The sequence below is a fragment of the Aotus nancymaae genome, unplaced genomic scaffold (genome assembly GCF_030222135.1).
Source record: "Aotus nancymaae isolate 86718 unplaced genomic scaffold, 86718_ANA_hifiasm-v0.15.2.pri h1tg000029l, whole genome shotgun sequence".
NCBI lineage: Eukaryota > Metazoa > Chordata > Mammalia > Primates > Aotidae > Aotus > Aotus nancymaae.
Genome location: NW_026988442.1, coordinates 7,018,631 through 7,039,070, shown reverse-complemented (window position 1 = coordinate 7,039,070; position 20,440 = coordinate 7,018,631).

Genomic DNA, 20,440 nt, shown 5'->3' with positions numbered 1-20,440 from the left:
CGGGGAAGTTTTCCTCAGTTATTCCCCCAAATATGTTTTCCAGGCTTTTAAAATTCTCTTCTTCCTCAGGGACACTGATTATTTTCAGGTTTGGTTATTTAACATAATCCCAGACTTCTTGGAGGCTTTGTTCATATCTTCTTCTTCTTTTTTTTTTTAGTGTTTGTTGGATTGGGTTAATACGAAGACCTTGTCCTTGAGCGCTGAATTTGTTTCTTCTACTTGTTCAATTCTATTGCTGAGACTTTCCAGAGCATTTCGCGTTTCTAAAACTGTGTCCAAAGTTTCCTGAATTTTTTATTGTTTTTTCTTTAAGCTATCTATTTCCATGAATATTTCTCCCTTCACTTCTTGTATCACTTTTTGGATTTCCTTGCATAGGACCTCATCTTTCTCTGGTCCTTCCCCAATTCTCTTAATAATTAACCACCTGAATTCTTTTTCAGGTAAATCAGGGATTTCTTCTTGGTTTGGATCTATTGCTGGTGAACTAGTGTGATTTCTGGGGTGGGAAGTGGGATTGAAGAGCCTTGTTTTGTTGTATTACTAGGGTTGGTTTTCTGGTTCCTTCCCATTTGGGTAGCCTCTGTCAGAGGGAAGGTCTAGGGCTGAAGGCTGTTGTTCAGATTCTTTTGTCTCACGGGGTGTTCCCTTGATGTAGTTCTCTCTCTCTTTTCCTTTGGATGTGGCTTCCTGTGAGCTGAACTGCAGTGATTGTTGTCTCTCTTCTGGGTCTAGCCACCCAGCAAGTCTACCCTGTTCTGGGCTGGTACTGGGGGTTGTCTTCACAGAGTCCTGTGATGTGAACTGCCTATGGGTTGCTCAGCCATGGATATCAGCGCCTGTTCTGATGGAGGTGGCGGAGGGTGCAATGGACTCCGTGAGGGTCCTTAGCTTTGGTGGCTTAATGCTCTATGTTTGTGCTGGTTGGCCTCCTACCACGAGGTGGTGCTTTCCAGAAAGCATCAGCTCTAGTAGTGTGGAGAGGGACCAGTGGTGGGCGGGGCCCTAGAACTCTCAAGATTATATGCCCTTTGTGTTCCACTCAGGGTGGATAGGCAAGGACCATCAGGTGAGCGTGGGGCTCACCATGTCTGAGCTTAGACTCTCCTTGGGCTGGTCTTGTTGTGGCTGCTGTGGGGGATGGAGGTGAGAGTCCCAGGTCACTCAAATTGTGAATTAGGAGAATTATGGCTGCCTCTGCTGAATCATGCAGGTTGTCAGGGAATTGGGGGAAAGCCGGCAGTCACAAGCCTCATCAGCTTCCGCACAAACTAAAGGACCTGTCTCCCTCCCACCGCGCCTCCACCAACAGCCCCAAGTCTGTTTTCGGACTGCAGGCAACAGGCTTGAAAACTTGCCCGAGGCTATCCGCCAGCTGGGAAAGAAAAAGGCTTTAGTTCTTCCCCTGCCTGTGAAGTCTCCACTATTCACATCCTCCCCAGCGTTCTGGCCAGGAGACTTCTTGCCCAGTTCAAGTTGCTATTAAGTTCAGCTAGAGCATTCCTCCTCCCTGTGGAGTTTTACCCCCTGCTCCTCTGCCACCCTTCCGATGGATCTCTGTGGTGCCAGGCAGGAATGGGCTGCTTGGGGACCCAGAGAGCTCCCAGGGCCTTTCTGCTGCTTCCTCTACCCCTGTCTTTCCCTTGGCTCTCTAACTTGACTCATTGCCAGGTAGAGTCAGAAACTTCTCCCACAAACAGAACTTCAGCTTCTCCAGTGAGGGGGGTGTGCTTGTGAGAGGAGGATCTCCTTTTTCCACTTGTGCAGTTGGGGCACTGACAGTATGTGGAGTGTCTCCCGGGTCCTGCATGAGCAGTCCGCCTCCTTCAGAGGGTCTGTGGGCCTCGGGATTGCTGGTTTGTTCTTGCAGTGGATCTGGGGCTGAAATTCACAGTGTGAGCCTCTGCATGCTGCTCTGTCTGGAGCTGCAATCTAGTCCTGCCTCCCGCCTGCCACGATCCCTTCTAATCTGCGTTTAAATATTTTAAAGATGTTTAGTCCCTGCAGCGGTCCCATGAGATGGGTACTAATACTATGCCCATTAGCCAGATGAAGAAACGGAGGCGGGCAGAGAGTAGCCAATGTCTCACCTCAGGTGGGGGACAGGATTTGAACCTGAGAAGTCTGGTTCAGAGGCATCAAAACACACCAGGAATGTGTCAAAAGCTTTAGGTCCCAAACTACTGAGCCCAGGGAAGGTGCCTCATGATATGGGACTGACACACAAACAAAGTAAAGACACCAAGGCTAAATGTCACTATTTTTAAGATTTTAAAATGTTAATTATATCAAAATAGAAGTTGTAGTCTTTTTCCTCCCCACTTTGGCGCCCCTGCTAGGAAGAGCGGGGAGGCGGGCGTTGCACCGGGTCCTGGCCAGCAGGGGGCGCGCGGACACCACCCACTCCGCGAGGCCAGGCCACCCTCCCAGCCGCCTGGCAGCCCGAAGGACTGCAGGGACGCCTTGTGCAGAGCTGGCCCTCAGGAGTCCTCCAGCCCACCCAGGTCTTTCCTAGCCCCAAATCTTTCCCAGGGCGGTCCCTGGGACAAGCAAACCTGCTATGGCAGTCAGCTGATACCCGGGTGGGACCCTCCTAGAGTCGCAGAGAGAGAAAGTGCCCCGGGGGCGCCGCTCCCTCCTCGCCGAGATGGTCTCTGAACACCTGCCTGCTTTGATGACTTCTGGGGACACCTGTCGGGGTTTCTGCTAGACAGAAAGATTCAGGGCGCCCCTCACGCTCGCAAACTCTAGTGCTCACACCCAGGCGTGCTCCCCACATTCCAAAGACGCCAAAAACGACGTCCGGCTTTTCCACGGCGCCTCCTCGCCCAGGCGGTGACTCCGAGGTGGCGCTCTCATAGCAGGAGGGCGCAGGAGAGAGGAAAGCCTCTGGCATCCTCACCCCCAGGGCCCCGGGACTAGGGGTGCCTTCCATCCCTCCACGGAGAGGGCAATGCCTAAGCCCAAGGAAGTTGGGCGAGGGGCAGCATTGGAAGTCAGAGGCTGCAATGCTCCCATAAATGCAAAAGATGGTTCCTTCTTTCAGTGCCAGTAAGAAGGGTATCTTTTTTTTTCTTTTTTCTTTTCTTTCTTTTTTTTTTTTTTTTTGAGACGGAGTTTCGCGATCTCGGCTCACCGCAACCTCCGCCTCCTGGGTTCAAGCAATTCTCCTGCCTCAGCCTCCCAAGTAGCTGGGACTACAGGCGTGCGCCACCACGCCCAGCTAATTTTTTTTGTAAGGAAGGGTATCTTGAACATGAGGAATACAGCAGCAAGCAAGACAGAGGTGACTCCTTTCCCAGGAGACAAACAACAAACAGATAAATAAGCACCACACTTTCCTGCCGCGCTAAGTGACATCCATGAAACAAGGCAACGGGATAAGAAGAGGCTGGGAAAAGGCTTAGCTGCGATTTTGCTTTCTGCAGTTTGAGTTGCTCATGTTCAACTGAGGTTCAAAAATATTAAATGGAAAATTTCAGAAATAAGCAATCATAAGTTGAAATTGCATGCCATTCTGAGCAGTGTGATGAAATCTTGCGCCATCTCTCCCAGTCCTGCCCTGGGTGTGATGCATCCCTTTGTCCAGAGTGTCCACAGTGCACATGCTCCAGGCCCGTTAGTTACTTAGTAGCCATCTCAGTTTTTCAGATGACATCCTGGTATGGTAGCGCTTGCGTTCAAGTCACCCTTATTTTACTTAACAATAGCTCCAAAGTATAATGACCATAGTGATGCTAGCAATTTGAATATGCCAAAGAGAAGCTCCAAAGTGCTTTCTTTAAGGGAAAAAGTCAAAGTTCCAGACTTAATCAGCAACCTTAGCTGAGGATGCTAAGATCAATGATAACAAGGAATCTTCTATTCATGAAATTCTGAAGATGGAGAAAGAAATATGTGCTCTAACTGCAAAGTAATGACCATGGTGCATGATAAGAGCTTAGTTAAGATGGAAAAGGCGTTGGTGTGGATAGAAACATGACGGAAATGTGTTCTGATTGATGGCAATCAAGATCAGTATTATCCATGGTCCCAGCATGCACTGGGGGTGTTGGAATGCATCCCCCATGGATAAGAGGAGACTATTGTATCCCTGACTGGGGCATTGCTACATGGATGTATACATTTGGCCAAACTCTCCCAACTGGTCACTTCAGATAGGTGTGTTTCATTGTATGCACATTTTTCAACAAAAATATTTTCCTTTTCCCAAAAATGGGAAAGGAAGACATTAACTAGGGTGGTCAGGATGGCCTCTTTGCAAAGGGGACATTTGAGCTGAGACCTGAAAAGTGAGAATGAACTAGAAGGAGTTAGCCATGCCAGGATCTTGTCTCTTCCCACCAAGATGCTGCAGGCAGAGGAAATGCTGCATGGGAAGGGCCCACGGTGAGAATACAATGAGGGCATGGGGAGACCATTGTGAGCAAGGGGAGCAGGAGGGCAGGTAAGTGAGAGGAGGTCAAGGCCAGGGGCTGCTGATGAGGGACTTGAAGTCTGTGTAGGAGGCCTAAGTTCATTCTAAGTGCAATTGAAAGTCAATGGAGGACCACATGGAGGAAAGATACAGGTCCCCAACCTGATCACCCTTGGGATCACCTCCAGGCCGAGTCTAAAGAGGGAGAGTGGGCGCAGTGGCTTACACCTATAATCCCAGCATTTCAGGAGGCTGAGGCAGGCAGATCCCTTGAGCTCAGGAGTTCGAGACCAGCCTGGGCAACATGGCGAAGCTCTGTCTCTACAAAAATTGGGTGGGCGTAGGTATGCCTGTAGTCCCAGCTACTCAGGTCGCTGAGGCAATAGGCTCGCCTGAGCACAGGAGATCGAGGCTGCAATGAGCCAACATTCTGCCACTGCACTCCAGGCTGAATGACAGAGCAAGAGCCTGTCTCAAAAATGAAAAAACAAAACCAAAAAAACCTATATCCTAAATTCCAAATACCAGAGACCAAAATTACCAGCCTTGCTAAGGGAGCATCTCAATGTTTGAAACTTTATTGTGTTTTTCTTTGTTTGTAGATGGGGTCTCTCTATATTGCCTAGGCTGGCCTCAAACTCCCATGCTCAAGCAATACTCCCACCCCAGCCTTTTGAGTAGCTGGTACTACAGGCAGGCACCACCGCTCCCAGCTTACTGGGTTGTATAATAGGTCATTCTCTGTACTGGTTTGTTGTGGTTACAAAGATTAGCTGCTTTGTAACCACAGAGCAACAAAAGTCAAGTTGAATATCTCAGGTGGGGCCATCAGAGAATGGAGGTGACCTCACCCAAGGTGGGACAAGTTGGAGCAAATCATTTGGGTGGAAAGCAAGGAAATAAAGGGCCGATTTCAGCATGTCACTCAGGCTTCCACAGAGGAGGGTCTGGCCCTCCAGATTCCCAAAGGGCTCCTGTCCTGGGAGGCACTCTGTCTACCCAGAGAAACACTTTCTTGTCTCTCTCTGCCTGAGATCTTGTTTCCAGTGTCAAATGGAGAACTGGGGAAAGAACCAAAGCTTCCCCAGTTCACTAACTGCACTGGGAATTACCCAGAATTTTGTGACAGCATTGAGATTTGGAGTTGGCATAGAAGAAGAGAAGAGGGGAAATGGGTGCTGAGAGCTGGTCTGGGGTTAGCCCTGCTTTGGCCACATTCACTTCCCTTATCACTCATGACTGGGCAACGCGTCAGACTTCCCATGTTGTGTATCTTCTTGTCTGTTAAACAGGGTTATCCAACTGATTGAGGACATTTCTTTCTTTTTCCAACCTCACTTTTTCCAAACTAGTTCAGATCTTCCAGAGTGTGGTAGGCTGAAAAATGTCCCCCCAAAATATCAGGTCCTAATCCCTGGAACCTATGAATATTGCTTTATATAGGAAAGGGGTCTTTGCAAATTGCGTTAAGTCAAGGATCTCGAGAGAGGGAGGTTATTTTGGATTATTAATATTTTTAGGCAGACCCGAAATAAATTCCAAGAATGTCATCTGGAGTGGAGGAAAAACGTATTTTTTTAGGATGTCCAGGAAATTAAAAGATGATGAAATGCCCAAACAAGTTTACAAAAGTGTAGAATAGTTTAAATATTGACCTCTCATATCCACTCACCGTGTCTGTGCACGTATGCCTCTAATGGCCATCAACCGTGTCCCTTGGCCTTCAGGCTTTTTTGGCCGCCAGAGCCTGCTCTGCCTGTGTACACAGCAGATGTGTCAGGGAATTAATGCCTCTCCAGCCCCCAAGAGCAGCCCTCAACCGGTGCCTAATGGAAGTTGGTATATAAATACCCCAGCTCCCTCACCCCTAGGTGGAAGAACTCCAAGGTACCTCCCACACTGGCTCCCAGGGGTCTCCCCTGGGCCTGAGCTCCAGTTGCCTACCATCAGAACCTATTTAATGACACACCCTAATAAGCTTCCTTCCCCTCCCTATTGCACTTCTCCACTCCACTTCCATTGTTTTCTAGAATCAAGTCCCAAATAAACTACTAGCCCTCAAATCCTGGTCTTAATGTCTGCTTCTGAAGGACCCCAAACTAAGACACTCTTACATCTCATTTAGTGAGAATGTCAAAAGCATGTATTGAAGGCCCGTCATGAATGTGAACCTGAGTCAAAGGCCCTCCTGGCCCTCTCACATCAGGAGACAACTGGAGCAGAGTTGGGAAAGCTGACCCAAGCCAGGGTATGGTTTCAGTGGCTTGAAGGTGATGGAATGCATAGCTGTGTGTGTGAAAAGGAGCACACGGGCCTGTGGGGCAGTTGCACAGCCAGATGCCTGCCAGACCTTGAGGCAGAGGTGCTCCCCTGCTGGGACTTCAGGAGAGAGGCTCTGCTGCCTCCCCATCTTCTAGGCCCTGGGGACATCCAGGGTGTTCTGCGGAGGTGGAAAGGTTGTGCCCTGTTAGCCAAGGGCATGCACCTCACCTGCAGTGGCTGGAATGATGGAGATGTAGGTGTGATGATGGCAAGAGGAATGAACTTTATCTCAGGGAGGGGGTGAACCCAGGCTCCACAACTAGTACCTGTCTCAAATGTCAAGCTCCAAGCCAAACACCTGTGACTAAAGAAACCCTCAAGGGCCGGGCATGGTGGCTCACGCCTGTAATCCCAGCACTTTGGGAGGCCGAAGCGGGTGGATCACAAGGTCAAGAGATCGAGACCATCCTGGTCAACATGGTGAAACCCCGTCTCTACTAAAAAAAAAAAATACAAAAAATTAGCTGGGCATGGTGGCAAGTGCCTGTAATCCCAGCTACTTAGGAGGCTGACGCAGGAGAATTGCCTGAACCTCTGCCTCTCAAGTTCAAGAGATTCCCCTTCCTCAGCCTCCTGACTAACTGAGGACACAGGCATGTGCCACTATGTCTGGCTAATTTTTGTATTTTTAGTAGAGACAGGGTTTCACCATGTTGGCCAAGCTGGTCTTGAACTCCTCATCTCAAGGGATTTGCCTGCCTCAGCCTCCCAAAGTGCTGGGATTACAGGCGTGAGCCACTGCACCCAGCCTAAACTCTTAATAATCTTGAACTATAGAACCCAAGGATATAGGCATGGCCTGGGAGACAAGTTTAATGTTGGTTAGATTGAGTTAACCAGAGTAGCGATAACAAAGTGGTAGCCTACAAGCCAATCCAGGTGACAGTCTTTCTCTGTCTGGCATAGTGGTTTTTTTTAAAAAAAAAAAAAAAAAAACAGAGATTCTGATAATAATCTGGGTTTCTGGGTTTCTGCGTTTTCTTGAAAAATCAGAAACTCCTGAATCCCATGGGGCTTTCATTCTACAGGACAGCATTGCCTGAGAAGTCAGAATTTACAACCCTGCTAGTAGCAGAAAGTCAATCCGAAAGAGGAAGGTGTGGTTTGCAAGAAAGAGGAAATAAAGATGAAGAGACAGCGTGTGTGTGTGCTACACAAACCCCAGTAGATGATGAAGACAGACCCCTGCTGACAACCAGCACCAGGCTGAGAGTCACCCCCAGGGGGCAGGTGTCCAAGAAGACACAGTGGGTAGAATGCTGCGGGAGACTGACAAGAGGTTTAGAGAATTTGGGACAAGTATGAGGCCGAATTCATGAAAAATACATTAAAACCTAGTCAAATGAAAGGACAATTTTTAACTTCAAGGAAAACAAAAAGTTGTGCTAAAAATGGATAAATAAGCCCAGTGCAGCACACATTCATCTTTACAGAGCATGTTTATACAGCTATACAGCGTAAAGGCTGGACTTGTGTTAACCACAAATTATGATTGGCAGGATGGAGACCCAAGAACTGGGAAGGGATGTAGAGAAAGATAAGGCCCCAGATGAGCAAATCAGGAAGAGCGATACCAACATGCTACTTACAGATAAGGTGGCAAGCACCAAAGAATCAGCTAGAAGAATTGAAGGGCGTGGGGAGGAAGGGGAGGTAGAGGGTGGTAGGAGCAGGAGACAGCTGGTTTTGTTTGACTTTCTAAACTATGCACATGTCTGTCATTGAAGAAAAGACAAACTATGTTTTGAAAAAAGCTAATTGAGCATAGGTAAAGCCACCACTCCCAGCCCCCATCCTTACTTCACGATAACCCTTAACAATTATATCCTTCCAATCTTTATATATACATGAAGACTGTTGGGGTTTAGAGTCATTTAAAGCAAATTTTAATTTGTAAGGCCCTTAGGGAGGTATAAGGCTTCAGATCTGGCTGGGCCCAGTGGCTCACGCCTGTAATCCCAGCACTTTGGGAGGCTAAGGCAGGTGGATCACCTGAGGTCAAGAGTTCGAGACCAGCTTGGCCAACATGGTGGAACCCTGTCTCTACTAAAATACAAAAAATTAGCTGGGCGTGGTGGCGGGCCCCTGTAATCCCAGCTACTCAGGAGGCTAAGGCAGGAGAATCACTTGAACCTAGGAGGTGGACATTGCAGTGAGCTGAGAGCCTGCCATTGCACTCCAGCCTGGGCAACAACAACGAAACTCCATCTCAAAAAAATAAAAAAGGCTTAAAATCTCTTAGAGTCTACTGAGATCTATCTATCTAAGGATTTTGTATATATATAAATTAACTTTCATGTATATGTGATACATAAATAGTATCATCCTGTATGTATTTTTTACCAACTATCTGTTTTCACTTAACATTATGTCTTGGCATCTACTTTTAGCTAGTGGAATTGGTGTGATGATAGGTCTGTAAGCTTTAATATCCTTCCGCTACAAATTCGGAATAAAGAAATTATTACACAGACCAATCTTTATTACCAGGACTTGAATCTCCTTTATGTCGTCCATTGAAAATAAAATGTTATCTTTCAATATGTCCCCCCAAGAAAGACAGTATTATGGATCTTGAACTTTCTGGGAGATGCATTTTTGGAACGTCTTCCTCGGTGAGGATAAAGCGGTGGAAGTCATTATCCCTCAGCATGATTCACTTGTAACATCCCATGTGAATTACTGTCCTTTAAGTAGCTACTCCTAGACTTTCTCCCCCTCTTTTCTCAACATGCTGAATGTCACAGTGTCCTGAAGGGCAATGTTACCGCTGCAGGGGTAACTTATATTTCATCTCATAAAGCCTCAAATCTGCATTATTTTTTATCTCAATTCAGGATGAATTCAGTGATAAAATTCAGAAAAACATGGCTTGTGATCCTCAAATGGATTTTTGGATCCCGGTTCAAAAGTGGAATGTTAGAAATAGGAGTTCATCTTACTTTGTAATAATGCCCTCGGTGATAGGCATGCACGTGGGCTTAGAGTAGAGAGCGCCGTGGTGAAGCTTGATGATGTTCATCAGGAATATCAGAGTTAGCCTCACAGTTGGATATCTTAATACTGCATTGTCATTATTTAGGGTTTAGGGTTTAAGATTGAGATTATTAGAGTTTAGGGCCCTTGGGATCAGAGTCAGAGTTACATTTAGGAACAAGAAATCCTCAGGGTAGTCTCTGTTGCTCTTCTCATGTCATTGGGATTATTAGGTGAAGGTACCTGATCATTAAGAAGAGAGATGTAGGGTTTGGGGTGTATGTAGGTCTGCTCCAACCTCTTTACAGAATTTAGAGTTCAGGGTCATTGGTTTATGATAATCAGACTTTTAGGGTTGTCAGGGTCAAGGGGGTCAGGGTCAACCATCCATTAATTTATCATCATTTGGAATTTGGGGTCTTCTGGTGCAACATCAATAGGATCCCTAAGTCAGGGTTCAAGTCCAAGCACACAAACAGAGCTCTGCTCTGTGGGTAACAGATGAGTCATTGAGGTATGGGGTAATGAGGGTCAGGACAGGTCACTGACGAGTGTCTGCTCCATTGCCTTAGGGTTTAGGATTGTTGAGTCCTTAATGTCAAGGGCACTGGAGTTAGCATTAATGTTGTTGAGGCTGAGAAGGTTGGGCTCATTAGATTTGGGTTCCTTTGAAACTATTTAAGGTCACTTTAGGTTTAGGATAATTTTGGAGCAATTAGAATAGTTTAGAATAGTTTGGGTATTTTAGGTGCAATTATGATCTCTTAGATCTTTTAGAGTCTTTTGGACTGTTGGGGTTTAGAGTCATTTAAAGCAAATTTAAATTTTTAAGGGCTCTTAGGGAGGTATAAGGCTTAAGATCTCTTAGAGCCTATTGAGATCCTTAGGGTCATTTAGAGTTGTTTGGCTTAGTTTAGGGTTATGTGAGATAATCTAGGGCTTAAAGTTTTAAGCATCATTTAAGAAACTTCAGCATGTTTCGAGTTGTTTAGGATTTAGGATTGTCTGGGATCTCTGAGGGCGTTTTAGAGTTTAGGGTCATTTTAATCGGCTTAGGATCCTTTGGGTTTACATAGCTTCTAGCTTTGCTATTCCAAGTGTAGCCTGTGGATCAGCAGCATCCACATCCCCTGGGAGTCCTGTAGAAAGGCAGTGTCTCAAACCTCACCCCAGGTCTGCTGAATCTGAGTCAACGTTCTAACAGGATCCTCTCCAGAATCACAGAACTTGCATATTCAAGTCCTGTGGTAGTTTAGGGGCATCTGAGGCCACTTCCGTGTATTAGGTCTCTACGGTTGTTAGATACATTACCATAGGGTCATTTAAACGATTGGTTCTTTAGAGTGCTTAGACTCTAAAGAATAGCCTGAAATTATTCATTCAGGATATTTTATGCATTTGAGTTAGGATTGTTTAGGGTTCAAATGCCTTAAAAGTCTTATAGAGATTTTTAAGGTTTACATTCTATTTTGATTGCTTAGAGCTTTTTAAGGGTGATTTATGTCACTTGGCACCATTTATATTCATGGAAGATTATTTAGCATTTAAAGTTGCTTTGAGTAATTTATACCTCTTCAGAATCTCTAAGAGAGTCTGCAGTCTTATACCACTTTGGGTAGTTTAGGATCACAAAGGATTTAGGACCATTTGAGGTGATTTCATAGCTTAGGATCGTGTAAGTTCATTTTAAGAAGGATTACACTTGTTAGTGAGTTTGGGTCAGAACTTAGAGGGTGTTAGCATCGGCACGAGGTCTTGGTGTTTATGGTACATTTGGATATTCATTCATTCATTACACAAATATTATCACTGTGTTGCAAATCAAAGAAAATGACCGAGGTGGGTCTCAGTCATTTTAAGAGGTTTATTTGTCAAGGTTAAAGGCACACTCAGGAAAAGAACACAGAAGCTCAGGAAAAATCTGTGGTCCTCGCTTTTTCCAGAGAGTATCCGGGGTCCTCAATATTTAAAGGGAAAAAAAGCAACTATTGCAGGAAAAAGAAAGGAACTTTTTAAAAGGGTGAGCAATAAGAAAGGCAAGCGGTTGCGTTCTTTTGAGTCTTCTTTGCTCAGCACTCACTGACTACACATCATACGTGTGAGAAAGGGGTAGAGGAGTAGTCAGTTATGCATTCGTCTGTGCTCAGTGAATCAGCATTTTTACACAAGATAAAATAGACACAGGGAAGAGGAAGCAGTTATACATTTGTCTCAGGTGAACAGAGGGATGACTTTTAGTTCTGTCCTTTGTCCTATACGTGTGAATATCAGGGTGAAATTCAACAGAAGTGCTTTAAAGTAAAGATCTTGGGCCCCACAAGGAATTTCCTTGTGGGCACATTGTGAGGGAAGTATGTAGCTCTTTCTATCTTTGTAGCTATCTTTTTCTGAACAAAACGGGAAGCAGGTTTACATGACCCATTTCCTAACTTGACTTTTCCCTTTGGCTCAGTGAGTTGGGGGTCTTGAGGTTTATTTTCCTTTCACAGTGTCTACCAAGGATCAGGTGCTGCTCTAGGTGGTCTGGATGCCGTCACAGAGCTTAGGTTCTAGTGGAGGAGATACATAAGTCAACAAATACATTCAGACTGCAAAAAGCACTTTGAAGAGTGTGGAAGCAGAGGATAACGGGCAGGAGGGCAGCTGATTCAGGTGTTCAGGGAAGGCCTTGCTAGGAAGAAAGAGTGTAGCTGAGACCGGAATCAAAAAGGAGGCAAGCATGTAATGAGCTGGGGGGAAGAGTGTCCCAAAAAGACCAAGTGGCAAGTGCCAGTCCCAGAAGCAGGACAGGTCTGGATATGCTTGAAGGGCAGCAAGGCCAGTGGAGCTGAAGCCCAGGGACCCTCCAGGAGGGTGGAGGCCATGGTGTCCCAACAAGAGGCCTGAGGCAGACCATGTAGGTCTGAAACCAACCCAGTTGTCCCATGGAGCTGATGTTTATGGTTTCTTTTTTGTTGTTGTTGTTTTGTTTTGTTTTCTGAGACAGAGTTTCGCTCTTGTTACCCAGGCTGGAGTGCAATGGCGCGATCTCGGCTCACCACAACCTCTGCCTCCTGGGTTCAAGCAATTCTCCTGCCTCGGCCTCCTGAGTAGCTGGGACTACAGGTGCATACCACCATGCCCAGCTAATTTTTGTATTTTTAGTAGTGACGAGGTTTCACCATGTTGACCAGGATGGTCTCCATCTCTTGACTTTGTGATCTACCCACCTCGGCCTCTCAAAGCACTGGGATTATAGGCGTGAGCCACTGTGCCCAGCCTGGTTTCTTTGAGGAAACAGAGAAATTGATCCTCTCAGTCTTAAACCTGGGAAAGTGACACTTGTTTTAGCTGAGTTCCTTTCTCAGGAAACCAACTATCAGGCCTTCTATATAGCATCAAGGATCTGACACTCACCAGATCATTGCATCTGGTGAGGCAAAACCCCTCGCCCATCATGATTGCCTAAGCGACCACCTGCCTCCTGTTGACCAACTCCTCTTGCTTCCCCCTCCCTAATTCCTGTTTTCCCATGCATGGTTACATTTCTTTCCTGCTATATAAACTCCTAATTTTAGTCTCTCAGGGAGATGGATTTGAGACTGATCTTCTATCTCCTCAGCTACGGCACCTGATTGAAGCCCTCTTCCTTGGCAAGGCTCACTGTCTCAGTGATTGACTTTCTGGGAGGTAGGCATTAGGACATAGCTTGAATTCCTGGTGTTTCGGTAGCAGGTCCAGGTAGCTAGATAAGGACTTGGGATTAAAAAAAAAAAAATTTGAGGTCATTTAGAATCACTGAATATCATTTGGGTTCTTTGTCTTGTTTTTGTTTTGAGACAGAGTCTCGCTCTGTCACCAGGCGCCAGGCTGGAGTGCAGTGGTGCAATCTTGGCTCACTGCAACCTCCGCCCCCCAGGTTCAAGCAATTCTCTTGCCTCAGCCTCCCAAGTAGCTGGGACTACAGGCACGTGACACCACGCCCAGCTAATTTTTGTATTTTTTAGTAGAGATGGGGTTTTACCATGTTGGCCAGGATGGTCTCGATCTCTTGACCTCATGATCCACCCACCTCAGCCTCCCAAAGCGCTAGGATTACAGGTGTGAGCCACCTCGCCTGGCCAGGTTCTTTGTTTTTAAAGTTGGGTCATTCAAGATTTAGGATCCTCTAGGGATGTTAGGAGTCACCACAAGTCATTTAGAATATTTTGTGGCTATTTAGGATCTTTTACTATTATTTATAATTTTTGAAATTCATTTGGGATGATTTAGGGTTATTGTTGTCAAGGATTTGGTTTTAAAGTGTTTAGATTTACAGTTGGAAGGACCCTGGCAGGTCCATTTGTTGTGATTTAGACGTTTTTATTATATCTTGACTTTATTAAAGTTATTGAGGACATTTTTCAATTATTACAGCATTTAAATTTTTTCTAGAGTTTATGGTCACTAAAAGTCATTTTGCATCTTTTAGGGTCCTCTGGGATCATTTAGGGTTGACTAATAGTATTTAGGAATCTTAGTGTCATTTTATTGTTTGTCATTTTAATTGTCTAGGCCGGCAAGGCCAGCATGTCCAGCCGGCAGCCATTAACTCCTTCAGCTGAGTGGCCACGGACACCCCTAGCCCACTCTTTCACTGTATTCCGTGTCTGAGTAAATTTATTCATCTGTCGTGGGGTTGGGGTCTGCTTGTCAGACCCCGACAGGGACACAGCCAAACCATACCAGTTAGTAAGGAAGAGGCAGTATTAAGAATTCTACTGCCAATGCCACAGCCCAGAAGAATTGAACCATAATCTCTTGGTATGGAATATAGACATCAGTGTTCTAAAAAACTCCCCGGGGGATTACAGTGTTCCCCTTAGACTCATTTAGAAAAGTTAGTGCACCAGAAACATCAGCATCACCTGAGAACTTCATTAGAGATGCAGATTCTCTGCCCTACTCCATCTGCTGAATCAGGAACTCTGGTGTTGGGGCCCGGCAATCTGTGTTTTAACAGGAACCCTGGGTGATTCTGATGCTTCCTAGAGGTCAAAGCCACTAGCATGAGGTTTACAGAAATCTTCAGGATCCTTGAGGTTTTTTAGGGTGAGGGGATTCTAAGGGCATTTTAAGAACACTTAGAGTCATTTGGGTTATTTTAGGGCTGTGTATTGTTAACTTAGTGTGTGTAACCTGAAAAGGTACCAGCAGGTACCTGAGGGAATTATTTTTAAATGCAGTTTATTTGATAATCATCTGAGTCAGCCCAGAAATCATGTTCACTGCCAGTGTCCCTGGCCTCCATGGGGATGAAGGTCAAAATAGCTCCTCAGCCCCTGGCTCAGGCCCCAGGTACATGGGGTGGGCTGGGGGAGCAGAGGGTGTCCCCATGTGCCAAGGTGGGGTGAGGCATACATTTATCCAGAAGACACCAAGCAAAGGGCTTTGTGAATCAGGCACTGCATCTGGTACCCAATTCCTAATCCAGAGAACTTCAGAATGTAACAAACTGGCTAACTTCAGATTAGAGTGTATATTTTTCTCTTCTTTTGAAAACTTTTGAGTGTCCAATTTCTGAAAGGAGAATTGAGAGTACAGTTTGAAAGTGCGTTTGGTATTCAGGGTGACTGACCCTAAACATAGGGAATTTCCGAATTCCTTACGTGGGGTCTCCATCCTCAGGCTCCTACATACTCAAGATGGCATGGCATGGTGGCTGATTTTCTCAAAGGCCCTAGAACTATGGATGGAATCTTTCCATTTTGTGTGTGTTATTACATATGTGTGTATTTACATTACATATATATATATATATATATGATTTTGGTATATGGGACTGTATTTCCATTGCATAATGGGCCTCCAATATTTATAAGAATTCTGAAGTCTAGTGTTTGGAAAAACTGACCCTACCAGGGACACAAAGGCCTGGCTGACTTTAGTCTTCTGGCCATTGATTTTGTTGTTATTTTGTTTTGTATGTGTTTATACGTTTTTGGATTCTCAATATTTTTGGAGTTACTAAGCAGGAAATTTTAACTTAAAAGCCAATGTAATAGAAGCATTAAGAAAATCTAATACCACCTCCCCAACATAACTTTTTTCATAGGCCTTTACATATAGGCCTACAATTATATTGAACATACTATTTTATTTACTTTACATAGCAATATTTTCCATGTTTCTACATAAACTATTATGTAATTTCACCCTGAGTCTCACTCTGTCACCCAGGCTGGAGTGCACTAGCAAGATCTTGGCTCACTGCAGCCTCTGCCTCCCAGTTCAAGCGATTCTTCTGCCTCAGCCTCCTGAGTAGCTGGGATTATAGGCACCCACAACCACACTTGGCTAATTTTTGTATTTTTAGTGGACATAGGGTTTCACCAAGTTGGCCAGACTGGTGTCAAACTCCTGACCTCAGGTGATCCACCCGCCTCAGTCTCCCAAAGTGCTAGGATTACAGCTGTGAGCCACCATGCCCGGCCTTCTACATAAACTTGATAATTATACTTTCAGTAGCAGAATAATATTCATGCTTATGGTTTTTATTTTACCTATACCATTATAGAAGGAGGAAAACAAGGAAAAAAACGTACTTGGCTTTTTATTTGGATTACTTAAATCTATAGATAATTTGGGGGAGATCTGCTAAATTTTGAATCCATACATGAGGTATATCTTTCCATTTTATAAATTTTATTTTTAATCTTTTATTAGATTATACATCTAGCAATGTATAGAAATACATTTTTATATATTTTTCTTGTTTTAGCAACCTTTCAAAATTCATTTCATATTTCTACTAATTGATCTCTAGATTATTATGACCAACTTTAATTCAAATTTTATTTGTTGGTTTATTTTAGTGGGTCATGAATGTTATAGTGTGCTTTTTTGCTTAGTGATTTTTGTGACAACTTGTGTTATAGCCAATATTTGGCTATGGAACTTTAACGCTTGAAGTTGAACACAAATGGGAAAGGTTCCCTTGTCCCTCTCGCAGGGCGCAGGGCATGTGACAGGGGATGTGGCTTCCTTCTTTAGTGCCCGGCTGCTCAAACCTCTAGAGGAGCATACAGGCGGGCAGGCTGTGGGGCTCCAATCCCACAGCAGTGTCTAGGAGGGCGAACGTTTACAGCTCCTGAAGCCCCAGTGGGCGTGTGTTACAGGGTGCCTTTTTAGTTTAGCCGTCCATAGGCGGCTTGTGTTAACCAGCTCAATTAGACCCTCTACCTTGTGGCAAGTACAGAGGGCTTTCTGTATCCTGGGGTTCTTGCCTTGGTGTACCGGAAGAATTGGATCACACGTGGGCTTGGAGAAAGAGTGCAAGGTTTTTTTGAGTGGAAGTAGCTCTCAGCAAATGGGGGAGACAGAAGGGAGACGGATTTCCCCTGGAGTCAGGCCACTTGGGCCCGGGCTCTCCTCCGATTGCCCCTGCCAAACTCCACGCCGTTCTGCCTGTTGGTGGCCTGCCGGCATGCCAGTGCCTGCTGATGTAAGCCTCTCCAGGTCCAGCCCCCCATGCGTTCCTCTGCTGATGTGCTCCTCTCGACGATCAGCCGCTTCCGTCTCTGCCTTGCTAGGGTCTCCGGTTTTTATAGGCACAGGATGGGGGCACTGCCGGCCAGGGTGGTCTAGGGAAATGCTACATTTGGGCAGGAAACCAAAAATGCCTGTCGTCACCTAGGTCCGTGGGGGTAGAGCCCTCGCTAGGGACCACGTCCTCCTCTATCCAGCACTTCACTTCCCCACTTCAATATCATTTAAAGGGACCACGCTCTTCCCTTCCCAGAGCATCAGTATCAATTACATTTCTCAAATGTGCTCTTACCTTTAAGAGCTTTCCTTGGTTTCATTTTGGAATCAAGGCTCTTTGTAGTCCCAGACAATATCCACAATGCGTGGGAGTTCTAAGCAGTTTGTTCCCAAAATTATACCCCAGACATCGCTGAGACATAATTACTTTCCATCAGCAAGACATACCCACGCTCTCATCTTCCCTCCGCCCCAGCGTTTGGCACCAGCCAGCTCTCAGAAGCCCAGGGTTGTCCCAGGGAAGGATGTTGTAAAATACCCCAATTTAGGTGCCGTTGACCCCATAGATGCCTCTGCAGGTGAGGTAGGTGGCATCAAGGGCAGCTTAGAGGGGCTTAGTGACTAGCAGGGGACATTAAAAGTCGTGAATTATTGAGTTGTGGAAATTTGAATGTTAACCCCTTATCAGATAAACGGTTTGCAAATATTTTCTTCCATGCTATAGGTTGTATTCTCATCTCATTGTTTCCTTTGCTGTGTAGAAGCTTTTTAGTTTGACATAGTCCCACTTGTTTATTTTTGTCTTTTTTTTTTCTTTGAGACAGTATTTTGCTCTGTCACCCAGACTGGAGTGCATGTGATTTCAGCCCACTGCAACCTCAGCCTTCTGGGCTCAAGCAATCCTCCTACCTTAGCCTCCCAAGTAAGTGGGACTATAGGTGCATGACACCCTGCCCAGCTAATTTTGGGGGGTATTTTTTGTAGAGATGGGTTTTGCCATGTTGCCCAGGCTGGTCTCAAACTCCTATGCTCAAGCAATCCACCCACCTTAGCCTTCCAAAATGCTAGCATTACAGGCATGAGCCATGGCACCAGGTCTATTTTTGCTTTTGTTGCCTGTGCTTTTGGTGTCATATCCTAAAAATCAGGGAACAAATATTCAGTTACAAGGAAAGGTCTAAGGATCTAACATACAGTGCTGTGACTGTAGTTAATAGTACAGTATTGTTTACTTGCAATTTGCTAAGAAAGTAGATCTTTGACATTTTGGGCTGGATGAAAAAAAAACAGTAGATCTGAAGTGTCCTCACATCACACACACACACACACACACACACACACACACACAATGGCAACTGTGTGATGATGGATGTGTTAATGTGATGTGGTAATCATTTCACAATGTATGTGTGAAATGTACATATACAACAATTATCAGGTTGTGCACCTTGAATATATGTCATTTTTATTTGTCAATTATACCACAATAAAACTGAAAAATAATTTTTAAATTAAAAAATAATATTCATGTTTATGGCTTATGAGCTAATCAGTCCAAGTTTAAAACTCCACTAAGAAAAATTTGTCTTGCTCTAATGCAAGAACAATTAAATCAGGGTTAGCAAAACACTGATATATAAAAATCGATATCATATTCTGCGTTAAGCCAACACATATGTTTAGATTTCAGTTTTTCCTAAAGTTTGAACTTAACACTTAAATTCCAACTTATGGTTGCTGCTTTAAAAACTTCTCATCAAAGTTATAAGCTACTCTTTGGCCAATGCGTAGGGTGGTCATATTTATCATCCATCCTGGGACATTTTGAGAGTAAAAGGGGATTCTGTTAATGATTACATATAACCACAGAATAAAGTGGACATGTCCCAAGCAAACCAGGACTTACGGTCCCTACCAGTGGGTCTACCTACCGTTTTAAAACTTCTAAAGTTAACTTATATACTTATAAAGCATATACATATAATTTATTATTTGCATAAAGTTAACTTACTTATATAACGTTATACTTAAACCGTAAGTCACAATTTCTATTCTGCATTTCTTCTTTTCTTCTTTCTCCCCCCATATGATCTGTAGAAAATTTTGCATGGTTTTAAAAGGAAAATAGCAATGTCAATTTTACTTACGTTCAATTTTCAGCAGTGTTTTCTTTCATTTAAACATTTCAGCAACCTACTCAAATGTCTTCAAAACTTCACAGTGAGGTCTTGTACTCACAGCAAACTCCATTCAGTAATAACTTCATTACCTAAAATAGACAATACCAAATTACTTCATAAACTCTGTTTCCATAAAACAAGCCAAGAACTGCCAGCACCTTTGGCAGAAGGCTATTAGAATTTTTTGGGTGATTTTAGGCACTGTAACTCTTACAAGGCTTACTGCCTTTTGGGGAGTCTTGGTTGAACCCCAAATGAACCATCTATCTTCAGTCTATATCACTTACATCTACATGATGAGCTGTACAAAAGTCTCACTACTTTGGAGGGTAACTGCCTGCTCATCTGTTTCACCCAACTTAGTCAATGCAGCAACCGAAAAGCTATCTTTGAATTAACAACTCTAAATATGGGAAATCAAAACAACACTCAAAGGGAACTGTGATGTATCCAAACTTTATTTTTGTCTCTCTCTCCCCACTTCCCCACCTCTCTCTCTCTCATACTTACATAAGCATTGTTTACAGAAGCATCATTAAAAATCTTGTCTTGGTTGTTACCTTCTTCTAGAGGCCAAATTCCGATGGTCACTATTTATGCTCCACGGCCAGATTTCTTAGGAAGACACTGTCAAATCACATATTAAACTTTATGAACCAATGAAGTAATTTCTGTGTATTAGTCAAGGTTCTCCAAACGGGTGTGTGTGCGTGTGTGTAGAGAGAGAAAGAGGTGGGGGGTGTGGGGAGACAGAGCTTAAGGAACCGGTTCACATAATTCATGTTGTAGTTCAAGTTCAAAGGCAGTCTTGAGGCAGAATTCCTTCTGCTCTGGGATCTCAGTCTTTTTTCTTAAGGCCTTCAACTGACTGGGTGAGGCCCACCCACATTATGGAGGGCAGTCTGCTCAAATTCTACTGATTTAAATGTTAATCTTAACTTAAAAAAAACAGATTCACAGTAACATCTAGACTAATGTTTGACCAAATATCTGGGCTCCATGGCCTAGCCAAGTTGACATATAAAATTACATACGATAT